Source organism: Poecilia reticulata, unplaced genomic scaffold, assembly GCF_000633615.1.
Source record: "Poecilia reticulata strain Guanapo unplaced genomic scaffold, Guppy_female_1.0+MT scaffold_221, whole genome shotgun sequence".
Classification (NCBI taxonomy): Eukaryota; Metazoa; Chordata; class Actinopteri; order Cyprinodontiformes; family Poeciliidae; genus Poecilia; species Poecilia reticulata.
In genome coordinates this window covers 23137-31831 of record NW_007615024.1, presented here as the reverse complement: position 1 = coordinate 31831, position 8695 = coordinate 23137, and the positions used below count along the sequence as shown (strand labels likewise).

The 8695-nt window shown below is 31.6% G+C and overlaps 1 long non-coding RNA gene across 2 annotated transcripts; it reads left to right on the top strand.

The window, feature by feature from the left end:
* The first annotated feature begins 1543 nt into the window (after window positions 1-1543).
* LOC103460270 (uncharacterized) lies at window positions 1544-6798 on the top strand. Of its 2 annotated transcripts, XR_532884.2 has the most exons (4): window positions 1544-1943; window positions 2044-2130; window positions 4832-5036; window positions 5999-6798. It is a non-coding gene; the product is annotated as an uncharacterized LOC103460270 (long non-coding RNA). The 2 variants fall into 2 exon arrangements; XR_001776266.1 differs by having other exon boundaries at window positions 1544-2130.
* The last annotated feature ends 1897 nt before the right edge of the window (window positions 6799-8695 follow it).

Here is an 8695-nt window from a genome sequence, read left to right as displayed (position 1 = left end):
TCTTTGGTTTTACGACAGACTTGTTACCTTTCCAGGGGCACCCTGCCTCTTGCCCAGAGTGTTAGTTGAAGATGGGCACTAGCACATCCCGACCCCAGTAAGGGACAAGGGTGTATAGAAAATGGATGGATGTACTTCTTTTTCAGGTTTTTCAGATGTAATCTCAGCTGGAATAATTTTCTAGGTTTTTGTGATGTTGGTTAACATGTATTATAATTGATTTGGGATTACATGAAGCAATACTTTATTAAACAAAGCCAACTTCTCTAATTGTGTCTTTTCTGCACTCTAAAAAGAAAAAGTTGAACCAACTTAATGGAATTGCTTCTATGGGTAACAATCAATTGAATTAAGTTTATCCAACTTAATTTATTAAGTTTAACCAATTCAATATATTATAATCATCCAACTCAATTTGTTAATTTTAAAACAAATGTATTAAGATTGAAATAACTAATTTAAGGCAGTGACTTCACATTAGAATCACATTCATACAGCAATATCCATATCGGCAGGAGGGAGCTGGAATTGAACCTAGAACCTTCTGATTATGAGACAACTGCTCTACCCACAGATCCACAGTCACTGGGGAATGTTTCCTTGGTAAGTTTGAGTCATGGTCAGAGGTGGGATGCAAATATTTAACTTAAGTATTTAAAGTAAAGTCAAAGCAAAAAGGTCCTTTAAGGAAAAGATTTGTAACTTTTAAATGACTCTCTAAAAAGTGGTTTTTGAGCTGAAGTTCATCTTATGCACTTATTTACATTAATTTAACTTAATTCTTTTGCTATGCTAACTAACTTTTTTCAGGTCATTTAACTCAAAACTTACACTAAATAGTTGAACCAACTTAATAGAATTGCTTCGATAGGTAACAAGCAATTTAATGAAGTTTATTAAACTTAATTTATTAAGTTTAACCAATTCAATATATTCTAATCCTCCAAGTCAATTAGTTAATTTTATTTAACAAATTTATTAAGTATGTTTAAGATAACAGATTTAAGTTGCTCTTACTCAAATCATTTATTTTCTTCTAATAAACAGTCAAAATATTTTTTTCTTGATTCTACAGAAAGTCAACTCAAACTTTTAAGTAGTTCCAAACTAAATATTCTAAAAACTCATTTTACAGTGTCCTCTATTCTAATTTAAAAGTTAAAAATCTTTTCCTTAACGGATCTTTTTATTTTGACTTTACTTGAAATACCGTCGTCTTGTAATGGAAAGGTTCTAGGTTCAATTCCAGCTCACTTCTGCCATGTATCGATATGGATAGTTGTGTGTGAATGTGCCTGTAATGTGAAGTTCTTTGAGTAGTCAAAGTGATTGGAAAAGCTTTATGTAAGTTCAATGATTTAAGTAAGACTGAGTTTAATATGTTATGTTAAACATACTTAATACATTTTATTAAAATACTTAGTTGGATGATTAGAATATATTGAATTTGTTAAACTTAATAAATTAAGTAGGATAAACTTAATTGAATTGCTTGTTATCCATAGAAGTAATTAATTTAAGTTGGTTCAACTTTTTCTTTTTAGAGTGTGTTTTAGAAATGTGTTGCATTTAAGGAAATCGGAAAAATAGATGTCATATTTCATTCAAGCATTTACTGGTGACAAAACATTTATGGAATGAGCTGCAAATGCGCACAAAATTATGGCAAAACTCATGGGTTATATTTTGTGCTTTATATAGAAGTAAATAAAAACAAAACCAATATGAAAATAGTGCTTTTATAAAGTTTTGAAGTCAGTGCTGTACAACAAAATTGAAGTGAACACTCGGCATGTTGTCAGTGTTTTCACAGAAGCCTTTTAAATGCGTCACACGCTTCCCTGATCCACACCTGGACTACTTAGGGTAATCAGTACATGTGCCATCTAACATTTTGTTTAGTTGGGAGTTCCGTCCAGTTTAGTTGCAGAGGACACGTAGAGGTGAGCGTGTTTAATTATTTTTTTGTTATTTGAAAATAAGTGTTCAGTCTGTTCTTTGTTCTTCATCACTTTTATTTACTTCTAATCTTTTCTTTTCTAGAAGATGGCTCACTGTTCCCCTGCAAAGTTCACAGTGTTCTCCAATCCTGAACTCCACTGTTTGAAGCAAGAGGCTCAGGTCGCTTGCGTATGTATTTGAGATGTACAAAGTATTTTTTCGAAAGGATTGTTATCAGGTCATGTATTTGATGTTCATTTTAGATAGAATTATCTTAGTAATTGTTGGACATAAATCATTTTTAAAATGTGTTTTCAAGAAAATAGGTGAGGGGTTGTGGTGAGGGGATAGAAGCTGTTATTGTTGAAATGTCTCCCAGTTTAGTTGGTGGGGAGGGGATTTTACCGTTTTAGTATTCCTGCTTAGATGGGTAAAATTTCATAGGTTTTTGAACAATACTTTAGATTTTCTATGTTTGTAATGTATATTTATCACGTTAATTTTATGTTTTCTTATTATATCAAGATGTAAGAATAACATGTTCATGATAGTTGTAGGAGTACAGGTGGTATCTAGATCTCTTTTATAAACTGTAAACATTACATTCTTTATTAAAACAATATTTATCTCTAAATATTTTATTTTAGGTAGAAGAGTAAGAAATGGTAATGGTTTTAATGGAATAAAAATCGGTTTTAAAAGATTTAGTAAGTAGTATAATAATTTTTTGGAGAGAAATTAAGCATATTTACAAATAGTAAATGTTATTTGAACTATTTAACATAATTGTATTAGAGGTTTTCTTTATTTGTGTATTTCAGATTACATAGGTTGTTTTTAGAAGAATTGCTGGCAATCTTCAAATGGATAACCCAAGCACTTATTTCTGTTGAACGTTTATTTGTACAGTCATTGCCAAAAGTTTTGAGAATGACAAATATTATATTTTCACATGATCTGCTGCCCTCTTGTTTTCATGTGTGTATTTAAGATGTTTTCATCACATACAGAAATACAATTGCACTCATGAGTAACAAAAGCTTTTATTGACAGGTAGAATGAGTTAATGCAGCAAGTCAGTATTTGCAGTGTTGACCCCTCTTCTTCAGGACCTCTGCAAATCTCCCTGGCATGCTCTCAATAAACTTCTGGACCAAATCCTGACTGGCAGTCCATTCTTGCACAATCAATGCTTGCATTTTGTCAGAATTTCTAGGTTTTTGTTTGTCCACCCTTCTGTTGATGATTAACTACAAGTTTTCAATGGTATTAAGATCTGGGGAGTTTCTAGGCCTTGGACCCAAAATCTCTGTTTTGTTCCCAGAGCCAGTTAGTTATCACCTTTGCTTTATGGCAAGGTGCTCCTTCATGCTGGAAAAGGCATTGTTCATCACCAAACTGCTCTTGGACGGTTGGGAGAAGTTGCTCTCTGTCAGAGGACATTCTGGTACCATTTTTATTCATGGCTGTGTTTTTAGGCAAGACTGTGAGAGAGCTGACTCCCTCGGCTGAGAAGCAACCCCACACATGAATGGTTTCAGGATGCTTTACAGTTGGCATGAGACAAGACTGGTGGTAGCGCTCACCTYSTCTTCTCCAAACAAGCTGTTTTCCAGATGTCCCAAACAATCGGAAAGGGGATTCATCAGAGAAAATGACTTTACCCCAGTCCTCAGCAGTCACTCCCTGTACCTTTTGCAGAACATCAGTCTGTCCCTGATGTTTTTCTTGGAGAGAAGTGGCTTCTTTGCTGCCTTTCTTGAGACCAGGCCTTGCTCCAAGAGTCTCCGCTTCACAGTGCATGCAGATGCACTCACACCTGCCTGCTGCCATTCCTGAGCAAGCTCTGCACTGCTGGTAGTCCGATCCCACAGCTGAAACAGTTTTAAGAGACGGTCATGGTTCTTGCTGGTCTTTCTTGGGCGCCCTGGAGCCTTTTTTGCAACAATGGAACCTCTCTCCTTGAAGTTCTTGATGATGCGATAGATTGTTGACTGAGGTGCAATCTTTGTAGCTGTTGTACTCTTTCCTGTTCTGCTATTTTTCTGCAGTGCAATGATGACTGCACGTTTTTCTTTAGAGATAACCATGGTTCACAGAAGAGAATTACCAGTCTCTTTTTAAAGTGTCCAGTTGTGTCATTCTTTCTTAATCGTGATAGATTGATTTCCATTTCTTTCATCAACAACCACACCTGTGTTAATGGAGCGAAGACTGAAACAATGTTAGCTGGTCCTTTTTAGGGAGGGCTGCAATGAATTTTAAATGTATTTTGGGGAATACAGTACATTTTCTAGGCAAAAATTGACTTTACAATTAATTTCTGTTAAGCTGATCACTTTGTATAACATTCTGGAGTTTATGCAAAGTCTCGTTAGACTTTGTAAATATTAACTTGTGGATTGTTCTGAAAATTTTTGGCCATGACGATATTTATGCAATTCTTTAATTATCATTATTTAAATGTTTTAATCATGGAATAGAAATTGGAGAGTACTTTGTTTTTTTGCTATATGTTCCTTGTTAATTCAAGTGGATTGCAGTGTTTCAATAGTACAGTTTCAATGTATTATCTGCAAGTCTAGTTGTGTGGAAGTTTTTCAGCTTCTGTTATGTTCATAAGTTTTCTTCAATAATTCATAATGACAGGTACACTTAGTTTTTTTGCAAATGTTTATATATTTGTTTATACTCTTGTATTTTCTTACTATTTTTCATAATCAATTTAAGTACATTTCATATACAGCCGTTAGTTATGGAGTATAGCCTATGCCAGTCATTTCATTTTATATTTATATTTTTTATCATGGTGATCATTAGTTCAACATTAGTGTTTTAAAGTCGAAATATGTTAAATATTTACATATATATATATTGTTTTTATTTTCAGTACCTTGTGAATGATGGTGTCAGTACCAGAGAAGACGTCTTCAAAAATGTGTCATGTCTTTGACAAGACATTTACTGCTTTATCTCAAAGGGAGAGTGCAAGGTGGAATTTCTTAAGGAACAGTTGGAGAAAGCTGAAAGGCAATATTCAAATGTTCAAAAGGATTTGGACATTTTGCATGCGTGTGCGGCATTTTTTGATGACGGTAGGCATTTAAGTAATTTTTAATGTTTATGAAAGGTATAATTTTAGCGTGTAGAAGAAAAAAATTAATTTATAAGATATCAATTTATAAGGGTCATTCACAGATGAGTTCTTTTTGTGAATGAAAAATTGGCTAATTGAATGGGATCTTTGGTATTTGCAGTGCTTATGAAAAATATTTTTCTTAGATTCTGTCTTCTGTTTCTTCATGTAAAAAAATCATTTCTTATGAAAGAGTTTAATCATAAGAATTATGAAAATTTGAAATATAGAAGTGAAAGTTTATCTACAAAATAACAATTGCATATATTTAGTACTTTTATAATAATGATAGTGTAAGTCGGACAGTTTTTTCTTTATAGTAGACTAGGATTCTTTTCATATATCTTGATTAGATAGAGATTATTTTTCCAAAATGTCAAATGCTTTAATATATTTAGGTGTATTATATTTTTTTGTGAAATGAATAAAAAAATTTTTACATTTTGCAATCTTATCTGTGGTCACTTCACAAAAAAGTACTCAAGGATAAGGTGCATAACCTTCGAAGATCAGGAGAATTTCATTTTTAACTAAAATAATATGCGTAATTTCCAGGGATTAAAATATTGTAATTGCCTTACTTTATACCTAATTTTTTATTGTAAAAAATTTAGAAATACATGTGAGAAAGTCGCTGTTTGTACATATGAATTATTTATTTGTTTTGGATATTAATTTAGAAATAGTTGCGTTTATTTGAAGATGCAACATATTTGTAAGAAAGTAGTTATTTAATTTTGGTCAATTGTTTTTGAAAGCAAGAACATTGTAAGACATGCAAATATGTTGATAAGGAATACATTTTTCTTGCTTAGTACTTCCTATTTTTTCATGTTGTTGAGTGTTGGAATATGTTTGTGTAGTATATTCAATACAGCATTTAATCTGTCTTTATTTTGTTTTTATGTTAATATTTTGCAGAAAAAAAAGATTTCTTCACTCAGACTGAAGATTTTTCTGTGGATGATGTTGTTGAAGGCTTGATGGAAGCAGAGGCAACGTGTGATCAAGATAATAAACGTAGTGACATTTTTTCTGTAAATAGTTTTGGTGTGAATTTGTTTTTTGGTGGGTTTTTACTATTATAACTTAAGTTTTTTTATAATAAAAGTTGTTTGGTGTGGAGTTTTCTGTTTAGTAATTGGTTTGGTTTTTAAAATATTTGTGTAATATTATAAAAGAACATCGTCTTTCAAGGTTGGAAACAACTGTTTTTAAGTCAAGCATTTTAGTTTCAGGGACGGATAAAGTGAGATATTTCCAGATTAGTGAGTTTTTCATAAATGGTGAGAGATTAACTGTTTGAAGAGTTTTTTTTATGTAGGATTGGCCATTTTTTTGTGAATGTTAAGTATGTAGTGCATATGAATAGCTGTTCATAATCTTGTGGATATTTCTAATTTCATTATGGAATAGGATTTAGTTCAGGACATTTTCTAGGTGGTTTCTTTGTTGACTGGGGATCTATTTTTTGAGTGGTGTAAAGAAGTTTTTACGAAGGATTAGTAGATCACAGCAGGTAATGGAACAAATTCATTAGTAATTTTCACAATGTTTTACAATCATTTCTAAAATAATTTTAATATTAGAAACATTATTCATAAACCATTTTTAAGAGGGTTAAAATCTAGCTGGTACATTCTTATTAGGTGGTAGGTTTTGTAATGCACTTTAAAGGTACCGTAATGTTTTATGGAAAATGGGTTAGATCAACCAACAAAGAAGAATACGTATTTTTATTATCTTATTTTTTTTGTCTTGATTTGTAATAAATGTTCATTTTTGAATATTAAGTAATAGTTTTTATTTTTCAATATAATTAAGGTATTGGGTTAGATCAACAAAGAAGAATACTTTAAATTATTATAGTGTACAAGGTGTTTTGTTACACAATACAAAAATTATTTGTAAGGAGTAAATAGTTTTCATTTGCTAAGATAGTGAAGGGTTTTGTTTGGTGAGTAATAAAATATCACACATTATTTGAGAATATTCTACAACACTTTCAAAATAAAACATTTCACTTTTTAAATATGGGCTCACTTCATAAAATCTGCTTTATTCATTCAATGTAAAATGTATAATAAGAAGTTGAGGGTGAAGTACATGAATGTGAGTAGGATACAGTGATACAATTAAAATGCAGGAATTAAACAATTTTGTTTTATTTTCTTCAAACGTCTTATGTCATATGTATTTATGCTAAATCTGATGTTTTATCCATCTTATTAGTTTCTCCTATGCTGCTTTACGTGAATGATATGCGCGATTTATGTGTCAAGCCGGAACGCCTATTTTTTTTTACGTTACCATAACGCTGTTCCGCTTTTGCCGTCCACCAATCACTAGACTTTAAATCGTTTTGCAGAGCTCCCTGGCAATGCACAAAAAATCTGGTGCAGATAGGGCCATGTACTGAGATACAACTGTTTGATTAACCTAGTGGGCACATGTGTGGACCCTTTTTTATAAGGCAAATTAAAGACAAAATTAATTCTGATAATCATAGATCGAGAAAAGTACATTATAGTGGATGTTAAGTAGTCATAGTTTAAAAAGTAGTCATTATTTCATATGCATGTCCAACAGGGACTGGTTTATATGGCATAATATATTTTCACAAAGAAATTGTTCTTCAGTAATGCAAACATGAGTCAAAGTTATTAGAGCCAAAAGATCACATAGAAACTCCCGGTTTACTTATTTTATAGCAGTCTTTCCTCCAGTTTAAAAAAAAATCATTAATATTTCCACTAAAGTAACATACTCCTAAAGATCTATCATTTATAATATTATTATGGAAATTTAAAATACAAAGGTTGATATTTTCAATCGTCTGATTCATGAGATAATTTCCCCACTTTGATATTTAATTATCTAAATAAGCAATTCTCCATTATGAGATGCATAGTAAGGAGCCTAATGAAAGAAAATAAAGGTTAGTTCAAACTTTGAGACCAAAGGTTGTAACAATGTTTTTAATGCATGTGATATTAAAAACATGCAGAATAATCTAACATATCAGATTATTCTGCATATAATCTGATATATTATTTTCCAGAAGCTGTTAGCATGACTGTTCCAGAAAGGAAGGTTAATAGCTGGAAAAATCACAGTATTACTAGATACATAATTTTATTAAACATGAAAACAAACTTTTATTATTAGTATATAAAAATAGCTAGTTAATTTAATAAAAACAAGAATGACTTGTATAAAAATAAATGTACATAAATAATGAGGAAAAATAAAAGTAATTATTATCAGAATCATATAAATAACTTTTTAAAATTGTTTAGAAGTTTTTTGTGTTTTTCATGATTCTATAAACAGAAATTTCTTTGGAGATTTCTTAAGTAGTATTCCAAAGCACAAACGTATTTCTTGAGATGATGGCGCCTGTGTGTGTTCAGGCTGCCGCTCGCCTGCTAAAATGTCGCTTTTTTTGCAATTTGTCTGTTTGTGTTTGCAGTCTTATCAATTCTGATGGACAGCGTTTGTGTGAGTGCAATAAGGACTTATAATCGTGACTCTCTTTTTGATATTAAAGAGTCCATGGAAAGCCTCTTCTACGACTGGGACAGCTACAAACAAACTTTTCCACCTCCGTTTGTGTGT